Here is a 21,342-nt window from a genome sequence, read left to right as displayed (position 1 = left end):
AGTTCGTCTTTTGCTCACCGACCAATCATTCCCTTAAGAATGCTAGCTTTCGGCTTCACCCGTCTGAGGTACACGTTCGGATAACCCAGCTGTAACAATCGCAGAGGTGCTCCCTTTATGCCCTAGCCGAACAAGCAGGAACTTAGGGCATAAGCACAGGAGCCAGGCAACCCAGCTTGGCAAAAACTTAAGTCATAAAGGTGGATATAATGGCGAGGAAAAGACATATATGATTAGACGACACATATATAGGGTGAGCTTGATGCTCGAAAAATAATAATAATAAGCTTCTTCTGAAAAGAAGCCCCCAGGTATTGTGGGGTATGTACATTTAAGAATGTATACCCTCAAGTGTTCGGTTTATCCGAACACGAGCTAAAAGTCGTATAGAAACGAGAAAAAAAGGAAACAGTGAAAGGGAGAAAAGAAGGAACGAGGAAAAAAGGGTATATGTGCGGACTTTAGGCGTAGAATCTTCGGAGCCTTGCAGCGTTCCATGGGTTTGGCTCCAAGCGATTATCTGAAGCATTGCGAAGGCGATAGGCTCCCCCAGTGAGAACTTCATCTATAATGAAGGGACCCTCCCATTTGGGCAATGAGTTCACCGACATTATAAGTCTTTGCCCGTACCTCCCTGCTTTGATATCGCCGAGCCTGCTGTTGATAGAATGCGGAACGGGCCTTCGCGACATCACGCTCCTCCTCCAGGCCGTCCAGATCGTCCTACCGATCGAGCTCGGCTTCTCTCTCTTCATACATGCGCACTTGAGGTGAGTCATGAATAATGTCGCAAGGCAAAACTGTCTCCGCGCTGTACACCATGAAAAAAGGTGTATATCCGGTCGTGCGATTGGGCGTGGTGCACAGCCCCCAGAGTACGGAATCGAGTTCCTCAACCCAGTGATTGTCTGATTCTTGCAGATATCGCACTAGTCTGGGTTTGATGCCGCTCATTATCATACCATTAGCCCGTTCGACCTGACCGTTTGTCTGAGGGCGATATACGGAGTCGTAATCGAGCTTGATGCCCAAATTGGCGCACCAAGTTTTCACCTCATCGGCTGTAAAGTTAGAGTCGTTATCGGTAATAATACTGTGCGGGACACCATAACAGTGTACGACGCTGGATATAAAGTCTATCACTGGTCCGGCTTCAGCCGTTTTAACTGGTTTGGCTTCTATCCACTTAGTGAACTCGTCGACCATAACCAATAAGTATTTCTTCTTATGGCTTCCCCCTTTAAGAGGCCCGACCATGTCGAGCCCCCAGACCGCAAAGGGCCAGGTGATGGGGATTGTTCGTAGGGCAGTGGGTGGCATATGGCTTTGATTAGCGAAAATCTGGCATCAACACAGCACTGCATGAGGTCCTGTTCATCTGCTCGGGCCGTGGGCCAAAGGAAACCAGTACGGAAGGCCTTGCTTACAAGGGCCCGAGCTGCGGCGTGATGGCCGCCAAGACCAGCGTGTATTTCAGCCAAGAGCTGTCGTCCCTCGTCTTCGGAGATGCATCTTTGAAGGACTCTGGTAGTACTTTTCTTGTACAGTTCTCCTTCATGAACTTTGTAGGCCTTCGAGCGTCGAACGATACGACGGGCCTCAGTCTGATCCTCGGGGAGCTCATTCCTAGTTAGGTAGGCAAGGAAAGTCTCGGTCCATGGGGCAATGACAGGTATGATTTCATGGACCGATGGTGTTATTTCGGTGCCCGAGCCCCCGATGATATCAGAACTGTGTTCGGAATCTGGGGGTATGATCGGCTCTGGACTAGTGTTGCCGCTTTAGTCCTGCCACACCACGGATGGCTTGAAGAGCCTTTCCACAAAGGTGTTGGGTGGGACGGGGTCGCGTTTAGCGCCCATGCGAGCAAGGATGTCCGCGGCTTGATTACTCTCTCGAGCCACGTGATGAAACTCGAGCCCCTCAAACCGAGCTGATATTTTGAGTACGACATTGCGGTAAGCCGCCATCTTCGGGTCTTTTGTGCCGAATTCTCCGTTTATTTGGGATATTGCAAGGTTTGAATCCCCACGCACCTCAAGGCGTTGTATGCCCATGGAGACAGCCATCCGGAGACCATGCAATAGAGCCTCGTATTCGGCTGCGTTGTTAGAGTCTGTATACAATATTTGGAGCACATAACGGACTGTGTCTCCTGTGGGGGATGTCAATACAACACCAGCCCCAAGTCTGGCTAACATTTTGGAGCCATTGAAGTGCATCACCCAGTTGGAATATGTGCCGTACTCTTTAGGGAGTTCGGCCTCTGTCAATTCGGCGACGAAGTCCGCCAACACCTGAGATTTAATGGCTCGGCGTGGTTTGTATGTTATTTCAAACGGGAGGAGTTCAATGGCCCATTTGGCGATCTGGCCGGTGGCGTCCCGGTTGTTTATAATATCATTGAGTGGCACTTCTGAAGCCACCATGATCGAGCACTCTTGAAAGTAGTGCTGCAGCTTGCGGGGTGCCATAAAGACTGTATATGCTATCTTCTGATAATGCGGGTATCGAGATTTGCATGGTGTAAGGACCGTCGATACGTAGTATACTGGTTTTTGGAGTGGGAACTTATGCCCCTCTTCCTCTCGTTCAACGACGAGCACCGCACTCACCACCTGGTGAGTTGCGGATATATAGAGCAACATTGGTTCACCGACGTTTGGTGCGGCCAGGATGGGGTTGCTTGCTAGCAAAGTTTTTATTTCCTCCAGTCCGGCTGTTGCAGCATCCGTCCACGCAAAGTGGTCGGTGCGTCGGAGCAGGCGATACAGTGGCAATGCCTTTTCTCCTAATCGGGGGATAAAGCGGCTCAAAGCTGCCACGCACCCGGCTAGCTTTTGGACCTGCTTGAGGTCAGTTGGTGTTGCCAATTGTGACAGGGCTCAGATTTTGGCTGGGTTTTCTTCAATTCCTCTATTGGAGACAATAAACCCAAGCAGTTTGCCGGCGGGAACGCCGAAAACGCATTTTTCCGGATTGAGCCTTATGTCATATTTTCGGAGGTTGTTGAATGTAAGGTGTAAGTCATCAACCAATGATTCAACATGCTTGGTTTTGATGACTACATCATCTACATATGCCTCCACAGTCTTGCGGATTTCCTTTTCCAGGCACGTTTGAATCATGCGTTGGTAGGTGGCGCCGGTGTTCTTGGGCCCGAAAGGCATAGTGTTGAAGCAGAAAGGCCCATACGGGGTGATGAATGCCGTTGCGGCTTGGTCGGATTCCTTCATCTTAATTTGATGGTATCCGGAGTATGCGTCGAGGAAACACAGTGAATCGTGTCCCGCGGTTGCATCAATGATCTGGTTGATGCGAGGTAGCAGGAAGGGGTCTTTAGGGCAGGCCTTGTTGAGGTCTTTGAAATCGACGCACACGCGCTAGGATTTATCCTTCTTTGGTACCATGACCAGGTTCACTAGCCAGTCCGGATGTTTGATCTCTCTGATAAACCCGGGTTCGAGTAGCTTGGCTAGCTCCTTCCCCATAGCTTGTTGTTTGGGTTCGGAAAATTGACGGAGCGTTTGCTTGACCGGCTTGTATCCCTTCGGTATGTTGAGACTATGTTCGGCCAGCGCGCGTGGGATTTCTGGCATATCCGAGGGGTGTCAGGCGAAGATGTCCCAGTTCTCGCGCAAGAACGCTCGTAATGCGGCGTCGACCGTCGGGTCCAGCTATGCCCCAATGGAAGCTGTATTCTTGGGATCCGTCGGGTGGACTTGAAATTTGACTATTTCGTCAGCTGGCTTGAAAGAGGTGGATTTAGGCCTTTTATCAAGAATTACGTCGTCCCTATCCACTGTGGAACACACAGCAGTTAGTTCCTCGGCCGCTAGGGCTTCGGACAGTGCCTCAAGGGCTAGGGATGCGGTTTTATTTTTGGCACAGAGTGCTATGTCTGGATCACTGGAGATAGTGATAACACCATTGGGCCCGGGCATTTTGAGCTTCATATACCCGTAATGAGGTATAGCTTGAAAGTGTGTGAATGCATCTCGTCCTAATAAGGCATGATATCCGCTGTTGAAAGGAGCCACTTGGAAGATTATCTCTTCGGACCTATAGTTTTCCGGTGTGCCAAATACCACATCCAGTTTAATTTTCCCTGAGCATCTTGCTTCCCTGCTGGGGATGATTCCCCTGAAGGATGTATTGCTCTGCTCAATGCGACTCCTGTCCATTTGCATTTTATTGAGCGTGTCCTCATAGATGAGGTTCAGTCTGCTGCCACCATCCATTAGCACTTTGGTGAGCCGAAACCGTCCACGATTGGGTTTAGGACCAGAGCGGCTGGTGCACAGACTGAGCGGGGCCTTGGTTCGTCAGCGGCATTGAAGGTAATCGCCGTATCGTTCCAAGGGTTTATTGCTGCTACTTGGCAGACTTTGGCGAGGTCGCGGAGCGCCCGTTTGCGTCGATTATTTGATGAGAAGGTCTCGAAGACCGTGAATACTTCGGGATCGTCGTCCTCCGAAGAGTACTTCTCTGGGGTAGTGTTGGTGAGGATAGCCTCACCGCTCTTGGCCACTTGCCGGAGTATCCGACATGCCTGTAGGCTGTGCGTTGGTTCGGTATTCGGCGTCATGTGTATTTTACATGGCCTATCGAACCATTCCTCGAAGACAGTTCTATGTCATGTAAAGGGCTTAATTTTCTTCTCTACGGGGTGACGATCAGATGACCCGCGAGGGGGCATCCTTTTTGCTTGTCCGGGAGATGGCTTAAAGGTCTGCCAATCCCAGCGAGCCGTTTGAGTTTTCCAGGCACTTTCCATTGCACAGTACTTCTGTACTATGTTTGCCAAATCTGCAAAGTGCAGTATGCGACATGCGGTTGAGGGCATTAAGGATCCCCTCGTCCGTATAGTTGTTGTGAAATACTGAATTTGTGTCGTCGTCGCAGCAGTCTTTTATCTTGTTTTTAACAAGGAGGAATCTGTCCCAAAAGTGATGGACTGTCTCTCGAGGCTGCTGCCGCACATACATTAGGTCCCATGTCTAGAGGGACGGAATTGCTTGGCGAATATTTCTTGTGGTGGGTGGGCGGGCTTAAATTCGCACCCTGACCCACTGCGGAGTCCGGAGTTTGAAGAATTTCCGGGGTTACCGGCCCGGGCTCCGGAGTCCGGTGAATTATCAGGCTACACGTCCGATTTTGTGTTCGGAGGACAGGGAGTGTTCTCACGAAGATGGGTATCCGGCTCTCTAGACTCGGAAATACGAACATAATTTGTCCTCAGCGTAGGAGAAAAGTCATTGTCGGCTTGTTCCTCCACAACCGCTACCTGATGGGTGATCGGTGGAGATTTGATTTCTCTCTGATCGGGTTTAAGCCCGATCCGATCATAGTCGGTTGCGACTCCCAAGGGGGCGATGCGATCCAGCAGCTCGTTCAAAGACGCTATATCTGCCGGATCCATCTTGTCGGAGTATTCGGGGCCAATGCGGAGATGATTTTTGGCGACTTGGAGGCCCGCCCCTGGCTTAACAGCCGAGCGGGCGCCCATGGTGGAGCTGCCGAGCCGGAGGGTCTGCCCTGAAACTAGGGCTCCTCCGGAAGTGATGCTATTGCTGATGACAAGGCGAGCCATCAATCCCTCTATCGACGAAACAGAGGAACTCTCAATGAAAGCACCAATGTCGGTGTCAAAACCGGCAGTTCTCGGGTAGGGGGTCCCGAACTGTGCGTCTAAGGATCGAAGGTAACAGGAGGCAGGGGACACAATGTTTACCCAGGTTCGGGCCCTCTTGCTGGAGGTAATACCGTACTTCCTGCTTGATTGACTTTGATGAGTATAGGGGTTACAAGAGTTGATCTACCTCGAGATTGTAATGGCTAAACCCTAGATGTCTAGCCTGTATGATTATGATTGCCTCTATGTACTAAACCCTCTAGTTTGTATAGACACCGGAGGGGACTAGGGTTATACATAGTCGGTTTACAGAGAAAGGAATCTTCATATTCGCACGCCAAGCTTGCCTTACACGCCAAGGAGAGTCCCATCTGGACACGGGGGAAAGTCTTCCGTCTTGTATCTTCACGGCCCATCAGTCCGGCCCACATCACATAGCCCGGACGCCCGAGGACCCCGTAATCCAGGACTCCCTCAGCCACCCCCTCCCCTAGTCCAATTTGGACTCCTCCCTTGGGGGGCGCCACCCCTATGTGGGCTGGTTTGCCTCCCTCCTTTGGCCCATATGGCCCTTATCTTCTACTCCGATATGTACCCAATACACTCCGGAACACATCCGGTGTCTGAATACTATCATCCAATATATCAATCTTTACCTCTCGACCATTTAGAGACTTCTCATCATGTCCGTGATCTCATCCGGGACTCCGAACAAAATTCGGTCACCAAATCACATAACTCATAATACAAATCGTCATCGAACGTTAAGCGTGCGGACCCTACGGGTTCGAGAACTATGTAGACATGACCGAGACACCTCTCCAGTCAATAACCAATAGGGAACCTGGATGCTCATATTGGCTCCCACTTATTCTACAAAGATCTTTATCGGTCTGTGATGCCCGGATAATTAGACTACAGTAATTCGCTGCTAATGATGCCACGTCACCTCTGTCACTATAGTTAATCTTGGGTTAGTTCAAAACTGATTCAAATTTCAAATTCAAAATCAACTCAAACAATTAAAGTTTTCAAAAGTCAAAACTAAAATGTTCATATTGTGCCAAATAATGCATATTTAATATTGGTGGTGAACCAACATATTTTCAAAGTGTTTAACTGGCCTAAACTATTTGAAACAGAAGTTAAAAAAACTAAAAGAAAGAGAGGAGGTGAGAGAGAAAGCCCCCTGCCCCCTGGGCCTCGGCCCGTCCTAGCAAGCCGTCCCACCTTCCCCGCTGGGTCGCCCCTTCCCCCTCCCTGTTCCTCCGACCGTGCCCACGGTCGCCGCCGAACCCACCTCGCCGACAACGCTGCTACAGGCGCCGCAGGGACGATAAGGACGCCAGCATCGGCGCCCTGGCTCCCGCCGAGATCTTTTCCCCCTCACCCGCTTCCCCTTCTCCCTCTCCCTCTCCTTCGTTTTGGAGAGGAGGCCGACGCGGTCGCCGCCGTGCCTCGCCCGTCCTCACGGCCACCGAGCCCCGAGTGCCTCTCCGACGAGCCCGACTGCTCCACCGACTTCCTCTACTTCCTCTCCGCCCTCTGGATCGAGCCCGGCGCCACCACAGCCTCGGGATCGAGCTCCTCCCCGACCCTGGCCGTCGTCGATCCCCGCCGCCGTACGCCTCCGATAAGCCTCCCCGAGCCCTCTGCCCAGACCCCACGCTCCCCCGGTGAGCTCCTGCACCGAACGCGCAGTCCCCTGCCCTCTCTAGCCGCCCGTAGCCACTACCCCGACGAAGCCCGAACCACCGCCGCCTCATTTGGTCGCCGGCGCGTCTCCGATGACCTTTTGGTCATGGGCTAGTGCCCAACGTGCTCGCTGCGCTGCTTAGAGAACGCCCAACCCTTCCGTTCAAGCTGCTACACGCCGTAGCGCCGTCTCCATTGAGCACCCGTACGCGCCGCCACCTCTGCTCGTCGCCGGCGCCAATTCCGGCCAAGTCCGGCTGCGCTACCGCCACCACTCGACGCGCGGCACCGTCAGCGTTCGAACGCAAGCAAAACCGCGCAAAACGGTGCCCCGTAGCGAATTTCGGAGCGTCTCCGGCGAACTCGCCGCCGCGGAGAGCTCGCCGGCGCAACTCCGGCGCCGGCCGCTGACGTGGCTGGCCTGGGGCCACCCCAGAGCCACTGCCAGTGGGCCCCGTGGGTCCCAGTTGACTGGGTTGACCCAGTCAACTGCTGACCAGGAAGTCCAGTGCAACTGACACGTGGGCCCCACCGTCTATATTAATTAATTAAAATGATTTAATAATTAAAACCTAATTAGTTACTAATTAGAGACTGACATGTGGGGCCCAGTAGCTATTTAACCTCAGATTAGTTTAATTTAAACTCTGTTAATTAACAGTGGCTGACATGTGGGCGCCACCTGTCTGGTTTGACTGGTCAGCCGACCTGTTGACCTGCTGACGTCAGCATTGCATCATGCTGATGTCATACTTCCCTTTTCTGTTAATTTAAATAATTCCAGAAATGGTTTAATCTTTGAAAATTCGTATAAACTAATCCGTAACTTAGATGAAAATGTTTTCTACATGAAAGTTGCTCAGAAAAATCCAACGAATCCGGATACGCGGTCCGTTTACCTGGCAGATGCCTCTAACTATCTGAACATGGAACATTCCCCCTTCGGTCATCTGTCTGACATAGGTCCGGAACCGGGAATACGTTCCCGGTTGAATTCCCCTTCCACCTTTATCGTGTAGCCATACGTTAGGTCACACCCGGCACAGCATATTACCATGTTATGCTTTGTGATGCTATGTTTGCTTTATATTTACTGTTTCTTCCCCCTCTTCTCTCCGGTAGACCCCGAGACCGTTGCTGCCCCTATGATCGACATCGTCGATGACGACCCCTCCTACTTGCCAGAACAACCAGGCAAGCCCCCCCCCTTGATCACCAGATATCGCCTATTCTTCTCTATACTGCTTGCATTAGAGTAGTGTAGCATGTTATTGATTTCTGTTAATCCTATTCTGTTGCATAGCCTGTCATTGTTGCTACAGTTGTTACCCTTACCTGCTATCCTACTGCTTAGTATAGGATGCTAGTGTTCCATCAGTGGCCCTACACTCTTGTCCGTCTGCCATGCTATACTACTGGGCCGTGATCACTTCGGGAGGTGATCACGGGTATATACTATATACTTTATATACATGACACGTGTGGTGACTAAAGTCGGGTCGGCTCGTTGAGTACCCGCAAGTGATTCTGATGAGGGGGCTGAAAGGACAGGTGGCTCCATCCCGGTAGAGGTGGGCCTGGGTTCCTGACGGCCCCGGACTGTTACTTTATGGCGGAGCAACAGGGCAGGTTGAGACCACCTAGGAGAGAGGTGGGTCTGGCCCGGGTCGGCGTTCGCGGATACTTAACACGCTTAACGAGATCTTGGTATTTGATCTGAGTCTGGCCATTTGGTCTATACGCACTAACTAGCTACGCGGGAACAGTTATGGGCACTCGACGTCGCGGTATCAGCCGAAGCTCTTCTTGACGTCAGCGACGGAGCGGCGCGCGCCGGATTGGACTGGAACGCCTGGTAGGCTAGGTCTGCTTCCGGCCGCCCTCGCAACGTGCAGGTGTGCAATGGGCGATGGGCCCAGACCCTTGCGCGCATAGGATTTAGACCGGCGTGCTGACCTCTCTGTTGAGCCTAGGTGGGGCTGCGACGTGTTGATCTTCCGAGGCCGGGCATGACCCAGGAAAGTGTGTCCGTCCAAATGGGATCGAGCGTGTTGGGTTATGTGGTGCACCCCTGCAGGGAAGTTTATCTATTCGAATAGCCGTGTCCCTCGGTAAAAGGACGACCCGGAGTTGTACCTTGCCCTTATGACAACTAGAACCGGATACTTAATAAAACACACCCTTCCAAGTGCCAGATATAACTCAGTGATTGCTCTCTAACAGGGCGACGAGGAGGGGATCGCCGGGTAGGATTATGCTATACGATGCTACTTGGAGGACTTCAATCTACTCTCTTCTACATGCTGCAAGATGGAGATGGCCAGAAGGGTAGTCTTCGACAGGATTAGCTATCCCCCTCTTATTATGGCATTCTGCAGTTCAGCCCACTGTTATGCCCCTTTACACATATACCCATGCATATGTAGTGTAGCTCCTTGCTTGCGAGTACTTTGGATGAGTACTCACGGTTGCTTCTCTTCCTCTTTTCCCCTATCCTTTCTACCTGGTTGTCGCAACCAGATGTTGGAGTCCAGGAGCCAGACGCCACCATCGACGACGACACCTACGGCACTGGAGGTGCCTACTACTACGTGCAGCCCGCTGACGACGTCCAGGAGTAGTTAGGAGGATCCCAGGCAGGAGGCCTGCGCCTCGTTCGATCTGTATCCCAGTTTGTGCTAGCCTTCTTAAGGCAAACTTGTTTAACTTATGTCTATACTCAGATATTGTTGCTTCCGCTGACTCGTCTATGATCGAGCACTTGTATTCGAGCCCTCGAGGCCCCTGGCTTGTATTATGTTGCTTGTATGACTTATTTATGTTGTAGAGTTGTGTTGTGATATCTTATTGTGAGTCCCTGATCTTGATCGTACACATTTGCGTGCATGATTAGTGTACGGTCAAATCGGGGGCGTCACACGGTCGAACCGCAAATGACAACATATGTTATTTCCTTTGTCCATCGGTATGTTACTTGACCGAGATTCGATCATCGGTATCTTCATACCTAGTTCAATCTCGTTACCGGCAAGTCTCTTTACTCGTTCTGTAATGCATAATCCCGCAACTAACTAATTAGTCACATTGCTTGCAAGGCTTATTATGATGTGCATTACCGAGAGGGCCCAGAGATACCTCTCCGATACTCAGAGTGACAAATCCTAATCTCGATCTATGCCAACCCAACAAAATACCTTCGGAGATACCTGTAGAGCATCTTTATAATCACCTAGTTATGTTGTGACGTTTGATAGCACACAAGGTATTCTTCCGGTATCCGGGAGTTGCATAATCTCATAGTCAAAGGAACATGTATATGTCGTGAAGAAAGCAATAGCAATAAAACTTAACGATCATTATGCTAAGCTAACGGATGGGTCTTGTCCATCAAATCATTCTCCTAATGATGTGATTCCGTCCATCAAATGACAACACATGTCTATGGTTAGGAAACTTAACCATCTTTGATTAACAAGCTAGTCTAGTAGAGGCTTGCTAGGGACACTGTGTTTTGTCTATGTATCCACACATGTATCAAGTATCCGGTTAATACAATTCTAGCATGAATAATAGATATTTACCATGATATAAGGAAATATACATAACAACTTTATTATTGCCTCTAGGGCATATTTCCTTCAGTCTCCCACTTGCACTAGAGTCAATAATCTAGATTACAATGTAATGATTCTAACACCCATGGAGTCTTGGTGCTGATCATATTTTGCTCATGGAAGTGGCTTAGTCAATGAGTCTGCTATATTCAAATATGTATGTATTTTGCAAATCTCTATGTCTCCCTCCTTGACTTGATCATGGATAGAGTTGAAGCGTCTCTTGATGTGTTTGGTTCCTTTGTGAAATCTGGATTCCTTTGCCAAGGCAATCGCTCCAGTATTGTCACAAAAGATTTTCATTAGACCCGATGCACTATGTATTACACCTAGATCGGATATGAACTCCTTCATCCAGACTCCTTCATTCGCTGCTTCCGAAGCAGCTACGTACTCCGCTTCACACGTAGATCCCGCCACGATGCTTTGCTTGGAACTGCACCAACTGACAGCTCCACCATTCAATATAAATACGTATCCGGTTTGTGACTTAGAGTCATCTGGATCTGTGTTAAAGCTAGCATCAACGTAACCATTTACGATGAGCTCTTTGTCACCTCCATAAACGAGAAACATATCCTTAGTCCTTTTCTGGTACTTCAGGATGTTCTTGAGTGTTGTCCAGTGATCCACTCTTGGATTACTTTGGTACCTCCCTGCTAGACTTATAGCAAGGCACACATCAGGTCTAGTACACAGCATAGCATACATCATAGAACCTATGGCTGAGGCATAGGGAATGACTTTCATTTTCTCTCTATCTTCTGCAGTGGTCGGGCATTGAGTCTGACTCAACTTCAAACCTTGTAACAAAGGCAAGAACCCTTTCTTTGACTGATCCATTTTGAACTTCTTCAAAACTTTATCAAGGTATGTGCTTTGTGAAAGTCCAATTAAACGTCTTGATCTATCTCTATAGATCTTGATGCCCAATATATAAGCAGCTTCACCGAGGTCTTTCATTGAAAAACTTCTATTCAAGTATCCTTTTATGTTATCCAGAAATTCTATATCATTTCCACTCAACAATATGTCATCCACATATAATATTAGAAATGCTACATAGCTCCCACTCAATTTATTGTAAATACAGGCTTCTCCGAAAGTCTGTATAAAACCATCTGCTTTGATCACCTCATCAAAGCATATATTCCAACTCCGAGATGCTTGTACCAGTCCATAAATGGATCGCTGGAGCTTGCACACTTTGTCAACACCTTTAGGATCGACAAAACCTTCTGGTTGCATCATATACAACTCTTCTTTAAGAAATCCATTAAGGAATGCAGTTTTGACATCCATTTGCCAGATTTCATAATCATAAAATGCGGCAATTGCTAACATGAATCGGATAGACTTAAGCATCGCTACGAGTGAGAAGGTCTCATCGTAGTCAACTCCTTGAACTTGTCGAGAACCTTTTGCGACAAGTCGAGGTTTGTAGACTGTAACATTACCATCAGCGTCAATCTTCTTCTTGAAGATCCATTTATTCTCTATGGCTTGCCGATCATCGGGCAAGTCCACCAAAGTCCATACTTTGTTCTCATACATGGGTCCTGATAACCCACAAGTATAGGGGATCGCAACAGTTTTTGAGGGTAGAGTATTCAACCCAAATTTATAGATTCAACACAAGGGGAGCCAAAGAATATTTGAAGGTATTAGCAGCTGAGTTGTCAATTCAACCACACCTGGAGATTAATTATCTGCAGCAAAGTGATCAGTAGCAAAGTAGTTTGATAGTTTTCATAATAGTGACAGCAGCACCGGTAACAGTAACCGTGATAATAGCAATAGTAACACAGCAAGATCAATAAGGATAAATTTGTAGGCATTGGATCGGTGACTTGTTAGATGATACTCATCATGTAATAGTTATAACCTAGGGCGATACGGCACTAGCTCCAGTTCATCGATATAATGTAGGCATGTATTCCGTAAATGGTCATACATGCTTTATTAAAAGAACTTGCATGACATCTTTTGTCCTACCCTCCCGTGGCAGCGGGGTCCATATTGGAAACTAAGGGATATTAAGGCCTTCTTTTAATAGAGAACCGGAACAAAGCATTAACACATAGTGAATACATGAACTCCTCAAACTACGATCATCACCGGGAGTGGGCCCGGTTGTTGTCACTCCGGGGTTGCCGGATCATAACACGTAGTACGTGACTATAACTTGCAAGATCAGATCTAAAAAATGGATATAATGATGAATTCATAAACGGTTCAGATATGAGTTCATGGCACCCGGGCCCAAAGTGGCAAGCATTAAGCATGGCAAAGTCATAGCAACATCAATCTAAGAACATAGTGGATACTAGGGATCAGGCCCTAACAAAACTAACTCAATTACATGATGAATCTCATCCAACTCCTCACCGACCAGCGAGCCTACGAAGGAATTACTCACTCCTGGCGGGGAGCATCATGGAATTGGCGATGGAGATTGGTTGGTGATGACGAAGAACGAAGATCCCCCTCTCCGGAGCCCCAAATGGACTCCAGATCTGCCCTCCCGGGGAAGAACAGGTCTTGGCGGCGGCTTCGTCCAGTGGAACGCGATAATTCTTTCTCCCTGATTTTTTTTGGAAATATGTGATTTTATAGTTTCAGGGGGGGCGTCAGTGAGGCCACCAGGTGGGTACAACCCACCTGGGCGCGCCAGGAGAGGGGGCGCGCCCTGGTGGGTTCTGCCCAACCAGGGCCCCCTCTCTGGTGGGTCTTGGCTCCAGAAATTCTTATTATTGATATAAAAATCCTCGCAAAGTTTCGTTCCATTCCGAGAACTTTTATTTCTGCACAAAAACAATACCATGGTAGTTCTGCAGAAAACAGTGTCAGTCCGGGGTTAGTTTCATTCAAATCATGCAAATTAGAGTCCAAAACAAGAGGAAAAGCGTGAGAAAAAGTAGATACATTGGAGACGTATCAACTCCCCCAAGCTTAAACCTTTGCTTGTCCTCAAGCAATTCAGTTGATAAACTGAAAGTGAGAAAGAAAAACTTTTACGAACTCTTTTGCTCTTGTTTGCATAAATAAGCTTAAACAACACCCAGGTTTTCAGCCGGCATTATAACTAACCATGTCGACAATAACTCTTAAAGATTATAATGACTCATATCAACGACATAATCAGCTAGCGAGCAATAATAAGATATCTCAAATGGAAACACGTTGTCAAAACAACCATGATATAATATGACAATAATGGTATCTCGCTAGCCCTTTCTGAGACCACAAAACATAAATGCAGAGCACCTCCAAAGTTCAAGCAACGACTAAACATTGTAATTCATGGTAGAAAAGATCCAGTCATGATGCACCCAACATTAGCTATACATAATGCATAAATCATGACAGTTGTGCTCTACTCAGTTTCTGGCGCTTGTTTAAGAAGGTGGTGACACAACATAAAAGTAAATAGAAACTCCCTTCGCACAGGGAAGCAGTGATTTGCAGTGGTGCCCGAGCTCAGTTTTTAAAACAGAGATAAATGATATTTTGAGACATGCACCCTTCTTATTCACTTCACGACCATCAGTTATCAACATCTTCCATGCTAAGCACGCTAGTAGCGGTTCCCAAGTGATAAAAGTAAAGGTTTTGACTCCATTGGGAGTTTTTGTTTGATTATTCAAGAGATGAACTATTTTTCATGTTTGCAGTTTGGGACTAGGCATCCCTATTACCGCCCATTTTCTCGTGCGATGGCGAGTGAATAAACACTCGACCTGAGAATAACCCGCTTAGCACGGAAGATATCGACCACCTCCTGTCGTTCCATGAACGATCCAAGCACACAAAAAGGATAATTTTTTAGAAGTTTTTAGAGGTGGCACATGTGAATTTACTTACGATGGCAGGGTAATACCGCATATAGGTAGGTATGTTGGACTCATCTGGAATAACTTTTGGGTTCAAGGTTTTTGATGTACAAGCAGAATTCCCACTTAGTATAGGCGAAGGCAAGCAATTAAGATTGAGAAGCGGCCAGCTAGAGAGCAACAACGATCATGACCAGGCATTATGCATAAGTAACATTGGACACTGGCATGAGTAGGATATTGAAAGTGCTAGTTATCGACTAGAGGGGGGGTGAATAGGCGATTTTTATGAAAGTCTTCAAAACATGAGAGTTTCAAAGGCAAAGAATAGAAATGAACCTATTGATATGCAGCGGAAGGTAGACTACACTAAGCAAGCCATAGTCAAGTATTCAATGAAGTGAAAGCACGAAGACTAATAGCAGCTAGGTAGTAAAGATCAGGATGGAAGATAGTATGAAGCCAAACAACGATAGTAGTCACACAGTGAAGTCAAACAGGTAGTGCAAGCAGGCAATGACTTCACGAAGACAAACTGTAAGTAAAGAGAGGGAGAGGATAGAACCAGTCACTTGGTGAGGACAAAGGATTTGTTGGACCAGTTCGAGTTGCTGTGACAACTGTACGTCTGGTTAGGGAGGCTGAGATTCAACTCAGAAGACCGTGTCTTCACCTTATTCCCCTTGAGCTAAGGACACCCAGTGCTCGCCCGATCACTCTGGTAAGTCTTCAAGGTAGACTTCCAAACCTTCACAGACTTCTTTCACCGGCGATCCACAATGACTCTTGGATGCTCAGAACAAGACGCCTAACCGGCTGGAGGATTCACAATCCTCAAGTGTAACAAGTCTTCAGGTTACGCGGACAGAAAGACTTCAGTGATGCCTAACACTCTTTGGCTCTGGGTGTTTGGGCTTTGTCCTCGCAAGGATTTATCTCTCTCAAAGGCTCCGGAGGTGGGTTGCTCTCAAACGACAAAAGCCGTGCACTAACTCTGAGCAGCCACCAATTTATGGTGTAGGGGGTGGGCTATTTATAGCCACTAGGCAACCCGACCTGATTTGTCTGAAATGACCCTGGGTCACTAAGGAACTGACACGTGTTCCAACGGTCAGATTTCAAACACACGCGGCAGCTTGACTTGGGCTACAAGTAAAGCTGACTCATCCAGCTCTGGATAAGATTTGCTCTCATTGTCTTCGCTCGAAGACATAGGATTTGGTTGAGCATCACTTCAGTCACTCTGACTTTGTTCACTGGGACCCCACTTAACAGTACGGTGGTTCCTATGACTCAACAAAGAAGAAAAGGAAACAACAAAACAACTAAGTCTTCGCGCTCCAAAGTCTTCACGCGATGTCTTCTCATGTCATAGTCTTCAATGTGAATATCTTCACATACCACCACTGTCTTCAATGTCTTCATACATTTTTAGGGGTCATCACCGGTAGGTAAACCGAATCAATGAGGGACTACTACATGTGTTATCCTGCAATTCTCACAAACACATTAGTCCCTCAACCAGGTTTGTCGTCAATACTCCAAAACCAACTAGGGGTGGCACTAGATGCACTTACAATCTCCCCCTTTTTGGTGATTGATGGCAAACTGGTTGAAGTTTTCAACGGGGAAAAAAGTATGTGAAATTGTATAGGATAAAGGTATTGTCTTCATAAGTAGCAACAGGCTCCCCCTGAAGATGTGCATATAAGTAATTTCCTTTTGGAATGCAAATGCACATGGCAGGTTGTACTTGTGTAGATCCCTTTCAACTTATGAAGACAATTCATCATGCATGATATGATATAACGAAGATAATGACATGCAAAATGAAAAATGGACGTCTGCAATATGACTTCATGCGGGATTTATCATCGCACATGCGGAATTTATCATCGCATCACAGAATAGCAGAAAACGTAGCAGATGACCATCAAGTTTAAGTGTTACAACTCAAAGAACCAAATGTATCAAAAGCGAGAGTTGTAAACACTAGGCAAAATATAAAGCAACCGCCCATATGGACCTGCTTGAAGACTATCAACTCATATGCTTCTCCCCCTTTTGTTAGTAAGGACCAAAAAGGTTTGAAGACATAGAGCCTCTACTCGTTCCCAGAAGGATTAGGTGAAGCAGCAGGGTCGTTGTTCGCGTTTGGCGGTGTAGAAGAACTTGGTGCATGAAAGTGCGTTATATCGACTAGAGGGGGGTGAATAGGCGATTTTTATGAATTCTTCACTGAGGAATTTGTGGGTGAGGAAATTGCTTAGCGAAGAACTACTTGCAGCGGAATAAGTACTCAAAAGTATGCATAGCAGAACACAAGCATAGTCATCATGATGAAATGAAAACAAGCACAGAGTACAGAAAGCGTAAACACAGGATAACATAGGATGAAGACAAACGGACTGAAGAAATTGAACGGAGGAAATTGAGAAAGTCTTCAGTCAAGTCTTCAAACACAGATATGAACAAGCATACAACACAGTAATGAGGAAATGAAAGAGTTGAGGAAATAGAACCAGTAAGCTTGGTGAAGACAATGATTTGGTAGACCAGTTCCAACTGTTGTCTCAGTTGTACATCTGGTTAGGGTGGCTAGGTACTTAAACCTGAGGACACACAGTCCCAGACACCCAGTCCTGAACACACAGTCCAGGACACTTAGTCCTCACCGTATTCCCCTTGAGCTAAGGTCACACAGACCTCGCGCAATCACTCGTGGTAAGTCTTCAGGTGACTTCCAAACCTTCACAAACTCGGTCACTCGGCGATCCACAATTTCCTCTTGGATGCTCTAGACCCTGACGCCTAACCGTCTGGAAGAAGCACAATCATCAAAGGTAACAAGCGTCGGATCCACGCAGGATCAATCTCTTCAGTGATGCTCAATCACTTTGGGTTTGTAGGTGTTTGGGTTTGGTTTTGGGTTTTCCTCACTTGATGATTCTCGCTCAAAGTCCTCGGAGGATGGGATGCTCTCAAATGACAAGTGTTAGTTTCTCTCAGAGCAGCCAACCAGCTAGTGGTTGTAGGGGGCGGCTATTTATAGCCTAGGGAGCAGCCCGCCATGGTAAGACATAAATGCCCTTCAATGATATGACCATTAGGTGGGTAGATATTTTGGGACAGCTGGCGCATAGCACAACAACGGTCGGAAATTTGAGTATCAAATTCCTCAGGGCTATCATGTTCCTCACTGTGTAGGCAATCCGCACTGGCGAATTCCTAACTCCTCAGTCAGAACAAATTCCTCAGAGACCAGAAGAACTTCGTCTCTGTCACTGAAGAATATGACTGAACTGTATGAGATTTCCAATGGCTTCACTCGAAGGGATTGGTAGGTGTAGGATTTTGAGTTGAGCATCACATGGAAATTTTTCCTTAGTATTTTCTCGACCCCCTTTAACAGTACGGTGTTTCCTATGACTCAAGAAAGAGAAAATGAAACTACAAAAACAAAAGTCTTCACGCTTCATGTTCCTCAAATGAATACGAAGTCTTCAAGGTTACACCAATTTCTTCACTTTCAAAGTCTTCAGGAAGTCTTCAGAAATCCAAAGTCTTTAGTCGAAGAACTTCATTTTTAGGGGTCGACTTTCTCTATCAATATCAAACTCCTCATAGACTTATAGACCTGTGTACACTCATAAACATATTATTCCCTTAAGCTATAAGTCTTCAATGCACCAAAATCACTAAAGGGCACTAGATGCACTTACAATCTCCCCCTTTTTGGTGATTGATGACAATATAGGTTAAGTTTTCAACGGGGATAAACGTATGAAGTGTAAATACTGATATTGAGGAATTTGATTGCAAGATATAGAAGAACTCCCCTTGAAGATGTGCATAGTGAGGAATTTGCTTTTGAAGCAATGCACACTTGAAGAATTGAATCATGGAAATCTCCCCCTATATCTTGTAATTCATACACGCATTTGACATAATATATGAAGAATTTGAAATGCATGATGAAATATGGTGACTGATGTAATTCAGCATGCGTGCAATAACATTAACGAGGAATAAGCATGCAGAAGAAACAGCAAAAGTATCAGGCCACCATAGAGTTTAAGTTTACAAATCGATCCAACAAAGTCATCAGAAGAACGTAGGAGAGTTGTAGCTTTCGAAAAAAACGCCCATAAGATAGACCCGCTTGAAGACTAACTCAAATTTCTCCCCCTTTGTCATCAAATGACCAAAAGGGTCGAAAATGAGGACTAACGCCCCTGAAGAATATCAAGGTGATGAAGGAGCGTCAGCGTTGTTGGGGTCGTTTGTTGTAGTAGGGCCTGCCGCAGTGTCGTCCAAGTCTTCATGTTCATCAGTGTCACGTGATGAAGAATAGGAGCTGGCCACCAAGGAAGGAACCTTGACCTTCTTGTACTTCTTCGGAGGAGGTGCAGCCCAGTCAAGATCTTCCTTGCGACCCATTTTCTTCAGATCTTCTTCACCATATATGTGCGACAGAACAGCCCAGGTGCGGTTGAGGGTTTCATGAAGGTAGTAATGGTTTCTCTTCACTGCATTGTGGGTAGTAGTCATGTTGTGAAGAATTGAACCAAACTGACACTTGACCCATTTATGATTGGTGGAGTAGGATGCAGCCTTGCGAAATTGACCATCCAATGGACGAATGCCTTCATCAATTACAGCAGTAGCCTTGCCCTTTCATCAGCTGAGGAAAATGTCCGTTTGAGGACTTCAATGGGGGGCAAGTAGCTGCAATGGTTCAGTGTATCAGCTTTCTAGCTGAGTGAAGACCTTGTTCTGATGAATCTCATAATCCACGGTGCATAAGGCTTCAACTCAGATGGTGACATTGCGACATTGGCTAGAGTCCTCATGAAGAAATCATGGAAGTTGACGGGAACGCCATGAATGATGTTGAAAAGAAGATTCTTCATGATGCTAACGACTTCTTCTTCATTCGAGTCATGGCCCTTGATAGGACTCAATGTCTTTGTCAGAATGCGGTAGACAGTCCGAGGCACATACATCAATTCCTTCACAAGGAATTTTGTTCTTGGGGCCTGACCTAGCTTCGAAGGCTTCATCAGCACTTGCATATAGTGATCGGTAAGCTCAGGTTCATTGTAGACGCAACAAGCACCTTCAAGGGGCGGACTGAGAGGCAAAGCACGAAGCAATTCAGTAGCTGGTGCTTTGTAGTGAGTGTTTTCAGACATCCAGTCCAGCACCCATGAATTCACATCTTCAGAGTTGCCGGTGATGTGCAGAGTTGCATAAAATTGAAAAATTAGCTCTTCATTCCAATCACATATGCCAGTGCAGAAATTTAACAGTCCAGCATCATAGAGAACACTGAGGACTGGCCCGAAGCATGGCAGAGATTCCATATCCACGTGAGGAATGTGCTCATGATCGAAGACTTTGTCTTTGTTGAACAGCACTGAGAAATAGAAATTTGCCTGGCTGGCAGTCCAGAAATGCCTCTTCCTTATGCGAGCAGAGTCATAAGGGTTGTAATCAGTGAAGAATATATGCTCGCCGAAGAAATCGTCAGCCTTGAATTTTTGCGTCCTTGAGAATGGATCCTTTGGCTTGGGCAGAGGAGTGTCAGTCAGTTCCTCTTCAGGCTGAGGAATTTCTGGTTCCTCTTCAGTGGCAGCCTGGTTCTTGAACTCTTCATTTTCATTTTCTTCAACACTAGCGGCTGGAATGTCTTCATGAGCTTCATTAGATCCCATTTGAACTGTAGTGGCTGGGGACTGAGGAATTTGCTGCAATGGAGTGAAGAATGGAGAATTGGGGTGCTGACTTTCCCAAAAGTCATCATTCATCACTAGTGTGGTACAGCCAATGTCCACATCTTCATCTGCCATTTCTTCAACGCCAGCCTCTTCAGCAGTAAACTGAGACATAGGTAGGAAAATGTGGGGGTTGAAGGGATTTTGTCCACTTCAATTTCTTCATCCATCTGCTCTAATGAAGCAGCAGAAGGATTTTCTTCATCAGATTCACTAGGGATCACATATTCTTCATCAAAAGGGATGATTTCCTTTGATGGCATGGAGGAAACTGGAACAGCATCAATTGGATTAGCAAATGAGCTTGTTAATTTCTTCATCTTCTTCGGTGCTGAAGAATCTGAAGGAGTTGATGCTTTCCTTTTCTTCACTGCTGCATGCTCTGTAGGCTTGGTCTTCTTCACATCTGATGCAGATGGAAGGATTGGAGTTGGGGTAGGCGCAGGAGGAGCAGAGGAATGTGGTTGATTTACTTCAGGCACAACTGATGCAGTTGCCCTGACCTCCTCATTTTTTTCAGGCACACCACTAGTGGGTGCCCTGGCAATTTCATCAGCGGCTGGAATGCAGTCATCAGCCCCGGAACTTACATTTTCTTCAGCAGACTGATTGTCATCAGGGGTGCTGGCATGTTCTTCAGTTGGCTGAGCAGATGCTTCAGCCTGAGGAATTTCTTGTTGCGATGGGGCCGCAACATTTGAGGTGAACATCTTAGTCAGTTTGACAAACCTGACCTTGGCTCCTTTCCAATCAGCATAGTAAGCATTGAAATCATCGCTGAGGACTTT

The sequence above is a fragment of the Triticum aestivum genome, chromosome 6D, assembly GCF_018294505.1.
Source record: "Triticum aestivum cultivar Chinese Spring chromosome 6D, IWGSC CS RefSeq v2.1, whole genome shotgun sequence".
Taxonomy (NCBI): Eukaryota; Viridiplantae; Streptophyta; class Magnoliopsida; order Poales; family Poaceae; genus Triticum; species Triticum aestivum.
This window is presented reverse-complemented; position numbering follows the sequence as displayed.